Source organism: Hyla sarda, unplaced genomic scaffold (assembly GCF_029499605.1).
Source record: "Hyla sarda isolate aHylSar1 unplaced genomic scaffold, aHylSar1.hap1 scaffold_204, whole genome shotgun sequence".
NCBI lineage: Eukaryota > Metazoa > Chordata > Amphibia > Anura > Hylidae > Hyla > Hyla sarda.
In genome coordinates, this window is record NW_026608702.1 from 102,588 (window position 1) to 119,421 (window position 16,834).

General features: G+C 45.3%; 7 non-coding genes and 1 pseudogene across 7 annotated transcripts; all 8 read left to right on the top strand.

The window, feature by feature from the left end:
• The first annotated feature begins 168 nt into the window (after positions 1–168).
• LOC130318041 (U2 spliceosomal RNA) lies at positions 169–359 on the top strand. Its single transcript, XR_008865014.1, has one exon. It is a non-coding gene; the product is annotated as a U2 spliceosomal RNA (small nuclear RNA).
• A 2,090-nt stretch (positions 360–2,449) lies between these two features.
• LOC130318042 (U2 spliceosomal RNA) lies at positions 2,450–2,640 on the top strand. Its single transcript, XR_008865015.1, has one exon. It is a non-coding gene; the product is annotated as a U2 spliceosomal RNA (small nuclear RNA).
• A 2,091-nt stretch (positions 2,641–4,731) lies between these two features.
• Positions 4,732–4,868, top strand: LOC130318020 (U2 spliceosomal RNA; annotated as a pseudogene).
• A 1,439-nt stretch (positions 4,869–6,307) lies between these two features.
• Positions 6,308–6,498, top strand: LOC130318002 (U2 spliceosomal RNA). The gene has a single exon (XR_008864992.1). It is a non-coding gene; the product is annotated as a U2 spliceosomal RNA (small nuclear RNA).
• A 2,080-nt stretch (positions 6,499–8,578) lies between these two features.
• On the top strand, positions 8,579–8,769 carry LOC130318043 (U2 spliceosomal RNA). The gene has a single exon (XR_008865016.1). It is a non-coding gene; the product is annotated as a U2 spliceosomal RNA (small nuclear RNA).
• Positions 8,770–10,874: 2,105 nt separating this feature from the next.
• LOC130318044 (U2 spliceosomal RNA) lies at positions 10,875–11,065 on the top strand. Its single transcript, XR_008865017.1, has one exon. It is a non-coding gene; the product is annotated as a U2 spliceosomal RNA (small nuclear RNA).
• Positions 11,066–13,165: 2,100 nt separating this feature from the next.
• Positions 13,166–13,356, top strand: LOC130318046 (U2 spliceosomal RNA). Its single transcript, XR_008865019.1, has one exon. It is a non-coding gene; the product is annotated as a U2 spliceosomal RNA (small nuclear RNA).
• Positions 13,357–15,441: 2,085 nt separating this feature from the next.
• LOC130317980 (U2 spliceosomal RNA) lies at positions 15,442–15,633 on the top strand. The gene has a single exon (XR_008864977.1). It is a non-coding gene; the product is annotated as a U2 spliceosomal RNA (small nuclear RNA).
• The last annotated feature ends 1,201 nt before the right edge of the window (positions 15,634–16,834 follow it).

Consider the following 16,834-nt stretch of genomic DNA (forward strand, 5'->3'; position numbering starts at 1 on the left):
CTTGCTGCTTAGCAATAATGGTATGGGTTTAGGTTCTGCTGTGTGTACTGGTGGTTGACTGCCCCCCAGCCCAGAGTGTGCATGGAAAATTGTCTGGCAGCCTCCCTGACAGCAAGCAGTGATAGTGCCCATGAAGGGGACCTTGTTGGGCCCGCCCCTTTCACGGTTATCGCTTCTCGGCCTTTTGGCTAAGATCAAGTGTAGTATCTGTTCTTATCAGTTTAATATCTGATACGTCCCCTATCTGGGGACCATATATTAAATGGATTTTTGAGAACGGGGGCCGATTTCGAAGCTTGCTTCCGTCGCCCTATGCATTGACCCGATATGGCAGTATCTTCGGGTACAGTGCACCACCCCCTTACAGGGTTAAAAAGAAAGATTCCTACTTTCATTGCTACCTGCTTGCTGGCTAGCCAGCTAGCCAGCCCTGTGGGCCTTGCTGCTGCTGCTGCTGCTGCTGCTGCAGCCAAAAAACAAAAGGTGGTGCTGCTGCTGCTTCTGCTGCTTCTGCTTGTGTCTGGCCGCTGTTGGAGCGTCCAGGCACAGGACTTCTGCTGCTGCTGACTAAATGGCCTCCTTAATTGGATCATTTGAGTAGCCAGCACACCTGTGCAGGTAGGGCATGACATGATAGGCAGCTGCCTTGATAGCGGGTGGGTGCTGAATGTTCCTAATTGACAAAATAAGATTAATGCTTATGAAGAAATATAAAATCTCATCCCTTCCCCAATATCGCGCCACACCCCTACCCCTTAATTCCCTGGTTGAACTTGATGGACATATGTCTTTTTTCGACCGTACTAACTATGCAACTATGTAACATAACATGGGGGGGTCTCCTGGCTGTTCACACAGGTGTGTCATTGCTGTACATTGACCATGCATTGCTTCTGTGGTATTGCAAAGGCAAAGACAAATGCTTCCAGCCATCCATTGCACTAATGGATTGGTCATCAGCTGGCTGTCTATGTCCCGCATCAATATAGACCAAAGTACAGAGGGTTAGGCTATGCTATAGTGCACCTACCTGATGCATCAGAAGGTGCGAGGCCCTTGCTAAATTCTGTGCACAGACTTTGAGATCTATGCTTTAGACTGTATCTAAACCTGCTCCAACATGGACTGACATTCTGGCCTACTTTCAGCCGATGCGACTTGTCTGTCGCTGAACAGTCGCTTTTTATGTATTCAGCACCTATGTATAATGTTGTAAAAATGCTCTAGAAGCTAAAGTCGCAGAAATGTCACACATATTTGGCCTGCAACTTTCTGTGCGACAAATTCAGACAGGAAAAATCAGTATAAATCCTTAGAAAATTATCCCCCAGTGTCTCCATCTGCTGGCGGTATTGAATAAGCATTGCTGCACTGATGGGGTATGCATTAGACGAAAAAAAAGAAGAAAAAGAAGAATAATACGCCCAGAAAAGAGGCGAAAAGGAGAAAAACGTAAAAAAACGTGAAAAAAAAGTAAGAGGAAGAGAAGGGAAAAAAAGGTGGAAATGGGTTTAAAAGTGATTTCGGCGGAGAAATATATATATATATATATATATATATATATATATATATATATACGCGCACACACACACATATATATAAACGTATTCTCCGTTGAGATATTGCAGCCGCTGCTGTGTCCAGGCCCAGGAGCCTTAGCACTGTGCTGTGATGTCACTCAATACCACTGACATCACTAGGTGTAAACAACATCTCTCCTTTGCTGTGTATGTGACTATGGAGCTGTTTGGTGATGTCGTCTATTATGGCCTTCATAGAAGCAACAGGAGATTGTTGCATCCATCTAGAACCCTCAGAACTACAGTGCTATGATGTCACTCACTTCCACAGGCCTTGCAGAGTGTAAACAACAACAACCCAGCTTTGTTGTGTATGTAACCATAGGGATTGTGATGTCACCTAGAACCTTCACAGCAGCGACAGCTTTATGAGGAGCATCAGCACTGCTCTGCCTGAGCAGAACCATCACCGCCATAGGTTGTCAAATAACCCGGATTTAACCCACACAGGTAAGTCCAATGGGGTGCAGGCATGTCCTCTATGCTTACAGCTTCCCGTGGGTGTTGGTTTGATACCGTTTGGGGACAGCCAAGGAGGCATCTGCAGGCAACAAAGGTAGGTGTGTGCTTGTGTGTGTGTTTCCTATGCAGATCCTAAGCCCAGTGTCACATGCAAGTAGGAGGAGTAAGAAGGGTTCCTGGCAAATCCGGGTTATGGATTGCATTTAAAAAGGCCCCGTGGGAGTGCAATGGGCCCCTGTCTTGCTGCTTAGCAATAATGGTATGGGTTTAGGTTCTGCTGTGTGTACTGGTGGTTGACTGCCCCCCAGCCCAGAGTGTGCATGGAAAATTGTCTGGCAGCCTCCCTGACAGCAAGCAGTGATAGTGCCCATGAAGGGGACCTTGTTGGGCCCGCCCCTTTCACGGTTATCGCTTCTCGGCCTTTTGGCTAAGATCAAGTGTAGTATCTGTTCTTATCAGTTTAATATCTGATACGTCCCCTATCTGGGGACCATATATTAAATGGATTTTTGAGAACGGGGGCCGATTTCGAAGCTTGCTTCCGTCGCCCTATGCATTGACCCGATATGGCAGTATCTTCGGGTACAGTGCACCACCCCCTTACAGGGTTAAAAAGAAAGATTCCTACTTTCATTGCTACCTGCTTGCTGGCTAGCCAGCTAGCCAGCCCTGTGGGCCTTGCTGCTGCTGCTGCTGCTGCTGCAGCCAAAAAACAAAAGGTGGTGCTGCTGCTGCTTCTGCTGCTTCTGCTTGTGTCTGGCCGCTGTTGGAGCGTCCAGGCACAGGACTTCTGCTGCTGCTGACTAAATGGCCTCCTTAATTGGATCATTTGAGTAGCCAGCACACCTGTGCAGGTAGGGCATGACATGATAGGCAGCTGCCTTGATAGCGGGTGGGTGCTGAATGTTCCTAATTGACAAAATAAGATTAATGCTTATGAAGAAATATAAAATCTCATCCCTTCCCCAATATCGCGCCACACCCCTACCCCTTAATTCCCTGGTTGAACTTGATGGACATATGTCTTTTTTCGACCGTACTAACTATGCAACTATGTAACATAACATGGGGGGGTCTCCTGGCTGTTCACACAGGTGTGTCATTGCTGTACATTGACCATGCATTGCTTCTGTGGTATTGCAAAGGCAAAGACAAATGCTTCCAGCCATCCATTGCACTAATGGATTGGTCATCAGCTGGCTGTCTATGTCCCGCATCAATATAGACCAAAGTACAGAGGGTTAGGCTATGCTATAGTGCACCTACCTGATGCATCAGAAGGTGCGAGGCCCTTGCTAAATTCTGTGCACAGACTTTGAGATCTATGCTTTAGACTGTATCTAAACCTGCTCCAACATGGACTGACATTCTGGCCTACTTTCAGCCGATGCGACTTGTCTGTCGCTGAACAGTCGCTTTTTATGTATTCAGCACCTATGTATAATGTTGTAAAAATGCTCTAGAAGCTAAAGTCGCAGAAATGTCACACATATTTGGCCTGCAACTTTCTGTGCGACAAATTCAGACAGGAAAAATCAGTATAAATCCTTAGAAAATTATCCCCCAGTGTCTCCATCTGCTGGCGGTATTGAATAAGCATTGCTGCACTGATGGGGTATGCATTAGACGAAAAAAAAGAAGAAAAAGAAGAATAATACGCCCAGAAAAGAGGCGAAAAGGAGAAAAACGTAAAAAAACGTGAAAAAAAAGTAAGAGGAAGAGAAGGGAAAAAAAGGTGGAAATGGGTTTAAAAGTGATTTCGGCGGAGAAATATATATATATATATATATATATATATATATATATATATATATATACGCGCACACACACACATATATATAAACGTATTCTCCGTTGAGATATTGCAGCCGCTGCTGTGTCCAGGCCCAGGAGCCTTAGCACTGTGCTGTGATGTCACTCAATACCACTGACATCACTAGGTGTAAACAACATCTCTCCTTTGCTGTGTATGTGACTATGGAGCTGTTTGGTGATGTCGTCTATTATGGCCTTCATAGAAGCAACAGGAGATTGTTGCATCCATCTAGAACCCTCAGAACTACAGTGCTATGATGTCACTCACTTCCACAGGCCTTGCAGAGTGTAAACAACAACAACCCAGCTTTGTTGTGTATGTAACCATAGGGATTGTGATGTCACCTAGAACCTTCACAGCAGCGACAGCTTTATGAGGAGCATCAGCACTGCTCTGCCTGAGCAGAACCATCACCGCCATAGGTTGTCAAATAACCCGGATTTAACCCACACAGGTAAGTCCAATGGGGTGCAGGCATGTCCTCTATGCTTACAGCTTCCCGTGGGTGTTGGTTTGATACCGTTTGGGGACAGCCAAGGAGGCATCTGCAGGCAACAAAGGTAGGTGTGTGCTTGTGTGTGTGTTTCCTATGCAGATCCTAAGCCCAGTGTCACATGCAAGTAGGAGGAGTAAGAAGGGTTCCTGGCAAATCCGGGTTATGGATTGCATTTAAAAAGGCCCCGTGGGAGTGCAATGGGCCCCTGTCTTGCTGCTTAGCAATAATGGTATGGGTTTAGGTTCTGCTGTGTGTACTGGTGGTTGACTGCCCCCCAGCCCAGAGTGTGCATGGAAAATTGTCTGGCAGCCTCCCTGACAGCAAGCAGTGATAGTGCCCATGAAGGGGACCTTGTTGGGCCCGCCCCTTTCACGGTTATCGCTTCTCGGCCTTTTGGCTAAGATCAAGTGTAGTATCTGCTCACTTGGTCTGGTCAGAGGGTGTCTGGGGTACCCGGCTCCTTGGCCTGGGGGGATCGTCCTTCTTAACGGAGGGACTTCACCCCCCTGCTGCTATTAGGGAGCCGGCTTAGTCCCCAGACAACGGGAGGCGATCACCCTTCACTGCCCACTCTTTGGTGGGGGAGTGTTTTTCTGTCCCTGCCTGGACACGCCTATTGAAGATGGAAGAGATCATGGACACCTCTCAATCTGCTGGAGAGGAGGTTCCTTTTTTTGGGAAGATCAAGAATGGGGTCCGGATCCTGCTGAAAGACCTTGAGAAGAAAAGAAGAGGACTTTCCTTTGTAATGGAGGAAATTCTTTTTGGAGTTTTGGAAATTGCAAAGACACAAATCCTTTCCATGTTGGAATTTCCAAAGAAAGGGTGCTTTGATGTTATTTTGGTTTCCGAAGAGGATTGTGATTTATTTTGGAAGAAATTTGAGACAATCAAGTCTGATCCAGTGTGGGAGGGCGTGGAAGTCATTCCCCACTTTCCCAGGAGAGAAAGAATTTTAACGGTGAGGATGTATAGTCCTTACGTCCCTGAGGAGGATATTATAATTCTTTTGACCCAATTTTGTGAGGAAATTGCGCCACTTGGGAAAATTTATAATCAGTATGGAGTCTGGACAACAAAGTGGAGATTTAAAGTAAAGTTTAAGGAAGACACAGATGGAAGAGTTCTTTATCCCCCTGCCCGTTTTAAAATAGGGGTTATCAATGGAGATATGTTTTTTGCAGGTATGCAGAATTTCTGTAGAAAATGCAAGAAATATGGCCATTTAAAGGAAGAGTGCACCTCAATGTGGTGCCAAAAATGCCAAAAAGAAGGTCATGAAATTGAATCCTGTAGCCAAAAAAGTAAATGTAATTTATGTAACAAAATTGGTCACATGTATGTGAACTGTCCAAAGAGGAAGAAGAAAAGAGAAGAAGAAGTTTCTGAACAAGAGCCAGAAATTAAAAGATCTGTGGTAACCCAAGAGCCAAAAATTGTTGGAAAAGAGATGATAGTAGAAGAAAAGAACATTGGAGAGCATAAGAGTAAAAAGAAAAATGAAGGGCCGGTGAGAAATTTAAGAGGATATTCAGGGTCTTTCCAAACTATTTTGGAGAGAGCTCCAGATGAGGAAAGAGAATTGTTCTTACAGGACCTGGATAATCTATTATCCACCTTTAAAGCCCAGTTGCCTGCAGTAAGAAACAAAGTTTATGATTCTTTTCGCCTTGACGTGGATCGATTTATGATAACTTATAAAATACCGGCCTGGTTGGCCATCCCAGTAAAAAGGGAAATGGAAAAAGGAAGCTTAAGCTATGGTTTAATTGATTACTTGGCAGTTTACGCCCGGAGAAAGGGAATGAATTTGTTATAATTTTGGAATGTTTATTATTTTTATTGTTGTTATAATATTTTATTTCAATTTGTCTTTTTTATTTTAGGAATAAATAAAAGTGTTACCTGATGATGAACAAAACAATCGAGTCCATATAAGATCTTGGAGCTCTGATTGAGTTCTGAGGGCTAACTTAAAAAAAAAAAAAAAATCTGTTCTTATCAGTTTAATATCTGATACGTCCCCTATCTGGGGACCATATATTAAATGGATTTTTGAGAACGGGGGCCGATTTCGAAGCTTGCTTCCGTCGCCCTATGCATTGACCCGATATGGCAGTATCTTCGGGTACAGTGCACCACCCCCTTACAGGGTTAAAAAGAAAGATTCCTACTTTCATTGCTACCTGCTTGCTGGCTAGCCAGCTAGCCAGCCCTGTGGGCCTTGCTGCTGCTGCTGCTGCTGCTGCTGCAGCCAAAAAACAAAAGGTGGTGCTGCTGCTGCTTCTGCTGCTTCTGCTTGTGTCTGGCCGCTGTTGGAGCGTCCAGGCACAGGACTTCTGCTGCTGCTGACTAAATGGCCTCCTTAATTGGATCATTTGAGTAGCCAGCACACCTGTGCAGGTAGGGCATGACATGATAGGCAGCTGCCTTGATAGCGGGTGGGTGCTGAATGTTCCTAATTGACAAAATAAGATTAATGCTTATGAAGAAATATAAAATCTCATCCCTTCCCCAATATCGCGCCACACCCCTACCCCTTAATTCCCTGGTTGAACTTGATGGACATATGTCTTTTTTCGACCGTACTAACTATGTAACTATGTAACATAACATGGGGGGGTCTCCTGGCTGTTCACACAGGTGTGTCATTGCTGTACATTGACCATGCATTGCTTCTGTGGTATTGCAAAGGCAAAGACAAATGCTTCCAGCCATCCATTGCACTAATGGATTGGTCATCAGCTGGCTGTCTATGTCCCGCATCAATATAGACCAAAGTACAGAGGGTTAGGCTATGCTATTGTGCACCTACCTGATGCATCAGAAGGTGCGAGGCCCTTGCTAAATTCTGTGCACAGACTTTGAGATCTATGCTTTAGACTGTATCTAAACCTGCTCCAACATGGACTGACATTCTGGCCTACTTTCAGCCGATGCGACTTGTCTGTCGCTGAACAGTCGCTTTTTATGTATTCAGCACCTATGTATAATGTTGTAAAAATGCTCTAGAAGCTAAAGTCGCAGAAATGTCACACATATTTGGCCTGCAACTTTCTGTGCGACAAATTCAGACAGGAAAAATCAGTATAAATCCTTAGAAAATTATCCCCCAGTGTCTCCATCTGCTGGCGGTATTGAATAAGCATTGCTGCACTGATGGGGTATGCATTAGACGAAAAAAAAGAAGAAAAAGAAGAATAATACGCCCAGAAAAGAGGCGAAAAGGAGAAAAACGTAAAAAAACGTGAAAAAAAAGTAAGAGGAAGAGAAGGGAAAAAAAGGTGGAAATGGGTTTAAAAGTGATTTCGGCGGAGAAATATATATATATATATATATATATATATATATATATACGCGCACACACATATATATAAACGTATTCTCCGTTGAGATATTGCAGCCGCTGCTGTGTCCAGGCCCAGGAGCCTTAGCACTGTGCTGTGATGTCACTCAATACCACTGACATCACTAGGTGTAAACAACATCTCTCCTTTGCTGTGTATGTGACTATGGAGCTGTTTGGTGATGTCGTCTATTATGGCCTTCATAGAAGCAACAGGAGATTGTTGCATCCATCTAGAACCCTCAGAACTACAGTGCTATGATGTCACTCACTTCCACAGGCCTTGCAGAGTGTAAACAACAACAACCCAGCTTTGTTGTGTATGTAACCATAGGGATTGTGATGTCACCTAGAACCTTCACAGCAGCGACAGCTTTATGAGGAGCATCAGCACTGCTCTGCCTGAGCAGAACCATCACCGCCATAGGTTGTCAAATAACCCGGATTTAACCCACACAGGTAAGTCCAATGGGGTGCAGGCATGTCCTCTATGCTTACAGCTTCCCGTGGGTGTTGGTTTGATACCGTTTGGGGACAGCCAAGGAGGCATCTGCAGGCAACAAAGGTAGGTGTGTGCTTGTGTGTGTGTTTCCTATGCAGATCCTAAGCCCAGTGTCACATGCAAGTAGGAGGAGTAAGAAGGGTTCCTGGCAAATCCGGGTTATGGATTGCATTTAAAAAGGCCCCGTGGGAGTGCAATGGGCCCCTGTCTTGCTGCTTAGCAATAATGGTATGGGTTTAGGTTCTGCTGTGTGTACTGGTGGTTGACTGCCCCCCAGCCCAGAGTGTGCATGGAAAATTGTCTGGCAGCCTCCCTGACAGCAAGCAGTGATAGTGCCCATGAAGGGGACCTTGTTGGGCCCGCCCCTTTCACGGTTATCGCTTCTCGGCCTTTTGGCTAAGATCAAGTGTAGTATCTGTTCTTATCAGTTTAATATCTGATACGTCCCCTATCTGGGGACCATATATTAAATGGATTTTTGAGAACGGGGGCCGATTTCGAAGCTTGCTTCCGTCGCCCTATGCATTGACCCGATATGGCAGTATCTTCGGGTACAGTGCACCACCCCCTTACAGGGTTAAAAAGAAAGATTCCTACTTTCATTGCTACCTGCTTGCTGGCTAGCCAGCTAGCCAGCCCTGTGGGCCTTGCTGCTGCTGCTGCTGCTGCTGCTGCTGCAGCCAAAAAACAAAAGGTGGTGCTGCTGCTGCTTCTGCTGCTTCTGCTTGTGTCTGGCCGCTGTTGGAGCGTCCAGGCACAGGACTTCTGCTGCTGCTGACTAAATGGCCTCCTTAATTGGATCATTTGAGTAGCCAGCACACCTGTGCAGGTAGGGCATGACATGATAGGCAGCTGCCTTGATAGCGGGTGGGTGCTGAATGTTCCTAATTGACAAAATAAGATTAATGCTTATGAAGAAATATAAAATCTCATCCCTTCCCCAATATCGCGCCACACCCCTACCCCTTAATTCCCTGGTTGAACTTGATGGACATATGTCTTTTTTCGACCGTACTAACTATGTAACTATGTAACATAACATGGGGGGGTCTCCTGGCTGTTCACACAGGTGTGTCATTGCTGTACATTGACCATGCATTGCTTCTGTGGTATTGCAAAGGCAAAGACAAATGCTTCCAGCCATCCATTGCACTAATGGATTGGTCATCAGCTGGCTGTCTATGTCCCGCATCAATATAGACCAAAGTACAGAGGGTTAGGCTATGCTATAGTGCACCTACCTGATGCATCAGAAGGTGCGAGGCCCTTGCTAAATTCTGTGCACAGACTTTGAGATCTATGCTTTAGACTGTATCTAAACCTGCTCCAACATGGACTGACATTCTGGCCTACTTTCAGCCGATGCGACTTGTCTGTCGCTGAACAGTCGCTTTTTATGTATTCAGCACCTATGTATAATGTTGTAAAAATGCTCTAGAAGCTAAAGTCGCAGAAATGTCACACATATTTGGCCTGCAACTTTCTGTGCGACAAATTCAGACAGGAAAAATCAGTATAAATCCTTAGAAAATTATCCCCCAGTGTCTCCATCTGCTGGCGGTATTGAATAAGCATTGCTGCACTGATGGGGTATGCATTAGACGAAAAAAAAGAAGAAAAAGAAGAATAATACGCCCAGAAAAGAGGCGAAAAGGAGAAAAACGTAAAAAAACGTGAAAAAAAAGTAAGAGGAAGAGAAGGGAAAAAAAGGTGGAAATGGGTTTAAAAGTGATTTCGGCGGAGAAATATATATATATATATATATATATATATATATATATATATATATATATATATATACGCGCACACACACACATATATATAAACGTATTCTCCGTTGAGATATTGCAGCCGCTGCTGTGTCCAGGCCCAGGAGCCTTAGCACTGTGCTGTGATGTCACTCAATACCACTGACATCACTAGGTGTAAACAACATCTCTCCTTTGCTGTGTATGTGACTATGGAGCTGTTTGGTGATGTCGTCTATTATGGCCTTCATAGAAGCAACAGGAGATTGTTGCATCCATCTAGAACCCTCAGAACTACAGTGCTATGATGTCACTCACTTCCACAGGCCTTGCAGAGTGTAAACAACAACAACCCAGCTTTGTTGTGTATGTAACCATAGGGATTGTGATGTCACCTAGAACCTTCACAGCAGCGACAGCTTTATGAGGAGCATCAGCACTGCTCTGCCTGAGCAGAACCATCACCGCCATAGGTTGTCAAATAACCCGGATTTAACCCACACAGGTAAGTCCAATGGGGTGCAGGCATGTCCTCTATGCTTACAGCTTCCCGTGGGTGTTGGTTTGATACCGTTTGGGGACAGCCAAGGAGGCATCTGCAGGCAACAAAGGTAGGTGTGTGCTTGTGTGTGTGTTTCCTATGCAGATCCTAAGCCCAGTGTCACATGCAAGTAGGAGGAGTAAGAAGGGTTCCTGGCAAATCCGGGTTATGGATTGCATTTAAAAAGGCCCCGTGGGAGTGCAATGGGCCCCTGTCTTGCTGCTTAGCAATAATGGTATGGGTTTAGGTTCTGCTGTGTGTACTGGTGGTTGACTGCCCCCCAGCCCAGAGTGTGCATGGAAAATTGTCTGGCAGCCTCCCTGACAGCAAGCAGTGATAGTGCCCATGAAGGGGACCTTGTTGGGCCCGCCCCTTTCACGGTTATCGCTTCTCGGCCTTTTGGCTAAGATCAAGTGTAGTATCTGTTCTTATCAGTTTAATATCTGATACGTCCCCTATCTGGGGACCATATATTAAATGGATTTTTGAGAACGGGGGCCGATTTCGAAGCTTGCTTCCGTCGCCCTATGCATTGACCCGATATGGCAGTATCTTCGGGTACAGTGCACCACCCCCTTACAGGGTTAAAAAGAAAGATTCCTACTTTCATTGCTACCTGCTTGCTGGCTAGCCAGCTAGCCAGCCCTGTGGGCCTTGCTGCTGCTGCTGCTGCTGCTGCTGCTGCAGCCAAAAAACAAAAGGTGGTGCTGCTGCTGCTTCTGCTGCTTCTGCTTGTGTCTGGCCGCTGTTGGAGCGTCCAGGCACAGGACTTCTGCTGCTGCTGACTAAATGGCCTCCTTAATTGGATCATTTGAGTAGCCAGCACACCTGTGCAGGTAGGGCATGACATGATAGGCAGCTGCCTTGATAGCGGGTGGGTGCTGAATGTTCCTAATTGACAAAATAAGATTAATGCTTATGAAGAAATATAAAATCTCATCCCTTCCCCAATATCGCGCCACACCCCTACCCCTTAATTCCCTGGTTGAACTTGATGGACATATGTCTTTTTTCGACCGTACTAACTATGTAACTATGTAACATAACATGGGGGGGTCTCCTGGCTGTTCACACAGGTGTGTCATTGCTGTACATTGACCATGCATTGCTTCTGTGGTATTGCAAAGGCAAAGACAAATGCTTCCAGCCATCCATTGCACTAATGGATTGGTCATCCGCTGGCTGTCTATGTCCCGCATCAATATAGACCAAAGTACAGAGGGTTAGGCTATGCTATAGTGCACCTACATGATGCATCAGAAGGTGCGAGGCCCTTGCTAAATTCTGTGCACAGACTTTGAGATCTATGCTTTAGACTGTATCTAAACCTGCTCCAACATGGACTGACATTCTGGCCTACTTTCAGCCGATGCGACTTGTCTGTCGCTGAACAGTCGCTTTTTATGTATTCAGCACCTATGTATAATGTTGTAAAAATGCTCTAGAAGCTAAAGTCGCAGAAATGTCACACATATTTGGCCTGCAACTTTCTGTGCGACAAATTCAGACAGGAAAAATCAGTATAAATCCTTAGAAAATTATCCCCCAGTGTCTCCATCTGCTGGCGGTATTGAATAAGCATTGCTGCACTGATGGGGTATGCATTAGACGAAAAAAAAGAAGAAAAAGAAGAATAATACGCCCAGAAAAGAGGCGAAAAGGAGAAAAACGTAAAAAAAACGTGAAAAAAAAGTAAGAGGAAGAGAAGGGAAAAAAAGGTGGAAATGGGTTTAAAAGTGATTTCGGCGGAGAAATATATATATATATATATATATATATATATATATATATATATATATATACGCGCACACACACACATATATATAAACGTATTCTCCGTTGAGATATTGCAGCCGCTGCTGTGTCCAGGCCCAGGAGCCTTAGCACTGTGCTGTGATGTCACTCAATACCACTGACATCACTAGGTGTAAACAACATCTCTCCTTTGCTGTGTATGTGACTATGGAGCTGTTTGGTGATGTCGTCTATTATGGCCTTCATAGAAGCAACAGGAGATTGTTGCATCCATCTAGAACCCTCAGAACTACAGTGCTATGATGTCACTCACTTCCACAGGCCTTGCAGAGTGTAAACAACAACAACCCAGCTTTGTTGTGTATGTAACCATAGGGATTGTGATGTCACCTAGAACCTTCACAGCAGCGACAGCTTTATGAGGAGCATCAGCACTGCTCTGCCTGAGCAGAACCATCACCGCCATAGGTTGTCAAATAACCCGGATTTAACCCACACAGGTAAGTCCAATGGGGTGCAGGCATGTCCTCTATGCTTACAGCTTCCCGTGGGTGTTGGTTTGATACCGTTTGGGGACAGCCAAGGAGGCATCTGCAGGCAACAAAGGTAGGTGTGTGCTTGTGTGTGTGTTTCCTATGCAGATCCTAAGCCCAGTGTCACATGCAAGTAGGAGGAGTAAGAAGGGTTCCTGGCAAATCCGGGTTATGGATTGCATTTAAAAAGGCCCCGTGGGAGTGCAATGGGCCCCTGTCTTGCTGCTTAGCAATAATGGTATGGGTTTAGGTTCTGCTGTGTGTACTGGTGGTTGACTGCCCCCCAGCCCAGAGTGTGCATGGAAAATTGTCTGGCAGCCTCCCTGACAGCAAGCAGTGATAGTGCCCATGAAGGGGACCTTGTTGGGCCCGCCCCTTTCACGGTTATCGCTTCTCGGCCTTTTGGCTAAGATCAAGTGTAGTATCTGTTCTTATCAGTTTAATATCTGATACGTCCCCTATCTGGGGACCATATATTAAATGGATTTTTGAGAACGGGGGCCGATTTCGAAGCTTGCTTCCGTCGCCCTATGCATTGACCCGATATGGCAGTATCTTCGGGTACAGTGCACCACCCCCTTACAGGGTTAAAAAGAAAGATTCCTACTTTCATTGCTACCTGCTTGCTGTCTAGCCAGCTAGCCAGCCCTGTGGGCCTTGCTGCTGCTGCTGCTGCAGCCAAAAAACAAAAGGTGGTGCTGCTGCTGCTTCTGCTGCTTCTGCTTGTGTCTGGCCGCTGTTGGAGCGTCCAGGCACAGGACTTCTGCTGCTGCTGACTAAATGGCCTCCTTAATTGGATCATTTGAGTAGCCAGCACACCTGTGCAGGTAGGGCATGACATGATAGGCAGCTGCCTTGATAGCGGGTGGGTGCTGAATGTTCCTAATTGACAAAATAAGATTAATGCTTATGAAGAAATATAAAATCTCATCCCTTCCCCAATATCGCGCCACACCCCTACCCCTTAATTCCCTGGTTGAACTTGATGGACATATGTCTTTTTTCGACCGTACTAACTATGTAACTATGTAACATAACATGGGGGGGTCTCCTGGCTGTTCACACAGGTGTGTCATTGCTGTACATTGACCATGCATTGCTTCTGTGGTATTGCAAAGGCAAAGACAAATGCTTCCAGCCATCCATTGCACTAATGGATTGGTCATCAGCTGGCTGTCTATGTCCCGCATCAATATAGACCAAAGTACAGAGGGTTAGGCTATGCTATAGTGCACCTACCTGATGCATCAGAAGGTGCGAGGCCCTTGCTAAATTCTGTGCACAGACTTTGAGATCTATGCTTTAGACTGTATCTAAACCTGCTCCAACATGGACTGACATTCTGGCCTACTTTCAGCCGATGCGACTTGTCTGTCGCTGAACAGTCGCTTTTTATGTATTCAGCACCTATGTATAATGTTGTAAAAATGCTCTAGAAGCTAAAGTCGCAGAAATGTCACACATATTTGGCCTGCAACTTTCTGTGCGACAAATTCAGACAGGAAAAATCAGTATAAATCCTTAGAAAATTATCCCCCAGTGTCTCCATCTGCTGGCGGTATTGAATAAGCATTGCTGCACTGATGGGGTATGCATTAGACGAAAAAAAAGAAGAAAAAGAAGAATAATACGCCCAGAAAAGAGGCGAAAAGGAGAAAAACGTAAAAAAACGTGAAAAAAAAGTAAGAGGAAGAGAAGGGAAAAAAAGGTGGAAATGGGTTTAAAAGTGATTTCGGCGGAGAAATATATATATATATATATATATATATATATATATATATATATATATACGCGCACACACACACATATATATAAACGTATTCTCCGTTGAGATATTGCAGCCGCTGCTGTGTCCAGGCCCAGGAGCCTTAGCACTGTGCTGTGATGTCACTCAATACCACTGACATCACTAGGTGTAAACAACATCTCTCCTTTGCTGTGTATGTGACTATGGAGCTGTTTGGTGATGTCGTCTATTATGGCCTTCATAGAAGCAACAGGAGATTGTTGCATCCATCTAGAACCCTCAGAACTACAGTGCTATGATGTCACTCACTTCCACAGGCCTTGCAGAGTGTAAACAACAACAACCCAGCTTTGTTGTGTATGTAACCATAGGGATTGTGATGTCACCTAGAACCTTCACAGCAGCGACAGCTTTATGAGGAGCATCAGCACTGCTCTGCCTGAGCAGAACCATCACCGCCATAGGTTGTCAAATAACCCGGATTTAACCCACACAGGTAAGTCCAATGGGGTGCAGACATGTCCTCTATGCTTACAGCTTCCCGTGGGTGTTGGTTTGATACCGTTTGGGGACAGCCAAGGAGGCATCTGCAGGCAACAAAGGTAGGTGTGTGCTTGTGTGTGTGTTTCCTATGCAGATCCTAAGCCCAGTGTCACATGCAAGTAGGAGGAGTAAGAAGGGTTCCTGGCAAATCCGGGTTATGGATTGCATTTAAAAAGGCCCCGTGGGAGTGCAATGGGCCCCTGTCTTGCTGCTTAGCAATAATGGTATGGGTTTAGGTTCTGCTGTGTGTACTGGTGGTTGACTGCCCCCCAGCCCAGAGTGTGCATGGAAAATTGTCTGGCAGCCTCCCTGACAGCAAGCAGTGATAGTGCCCATGAAGGGGACCTTGTTGGGCCCGCCCCTTTCACGGTTATCGCTTCTCGGCCTTTTGGCTAAGATCAAGTGTAGTATCTGTTCTTATCAGTTTAATATCTGATACGTCCCCTATCTGGGGACCATATATTAAATGGATTTTTGAGAACAGGGGGCCGATTTCGAAGCTTGCTTCCGTCGCCCTATGCATTGACCCGATATGGCAGTATCTTCGGGTACAGTGCACCACCCCCTTACAGGGTTAAAAAGAAAGATTCCTACTTTCATTGCTACCTGCTTGCTGGCTAGCCAGCTAGCCAGCCCTGTGGGCCTTGCTGCTGCTGCTGCTGCTGCTGCTGCAGCCAAAAAACAAAAGGTGGTGCTGCTGCTGCTTCTGCTGCTTCTGCTTGTGTCTGGCCGCTGTTGGAGCGTCCAGGCACAGGACTTCTGCTGCTGCTGACTAAATGGCCTCCTTAATTGGATCATTTGAGTAGCCAGCACACCTGTGCAGGTAGGGCATGACATGATAGGCAGCTGCCTTGATAGCGGGTGGGTGCTGAATGTTCCTAATTGACAAAATAAGATTAATGCTTATGAAGAAATATAAAATCTCATCCCTTCCCCAATATCGCGCCACACCCCTACCCCTTAATTCCCTGGTTGAACTTGATGGACATATGTCTTTTTTCGACCGTACTAACTATGTAACTATGTAACATAACATGGGGGGGTCTCCTGGCTGTTCACACAGGTGTGTCATTGCTGTACATTGACCATGCATTGCTTCTGTGGTATTGCAAAGGCAAAGACAAATGCTTCCAGCCATCCATTGCACTAATGGATTGGTCATCAGCTGGCTGTCTATGTCCCGCATCAATATAGACCAAAGTACAGAGGGTTAGGCTATGCTATAGTGCACCTACCTGATGCATCAGAAGGTGCGAGGCCCTTGCTAAATTCTGTGCACAGACTTTGAGATCTATGCTTTAGACTGTATCTAAACCTGCTCCAACATGGACTGACATTCTGGCCTACTTTCAGCCGATGCGACTTGTCTGTCGCTGAACAGTCGCTTTTTATGTATTCAGCACCTATGTATAATGTTGTAAAAATGCTCTAGAAGCTAAAGTCGCAGAAATGTCACACATATTTGGCCTGCAACTTTCTGTGCGACAAATTCAGACAGGAAAAATCAGTATAAATCCTTAGAAAATTATCCCCCAGTGTCTCCATCTGCTGGCGGTATTGAATAAGCATTGCTGCACTGATGGGGTATGCATTAGACGAAAAAAAAGAAGAAAAAGAAGAATAATACGCCCAGAAAAGAGGCGAAAAGGAGAAAAACGTAAAAAAACGTGAAAAAAAAGTAAGAGGAAGAGAAGGGAAAAAAAGGTGGAAATGGGTTTAAAAGTGATTTCGGCGGAGAAATATATATATATATATATATATATAT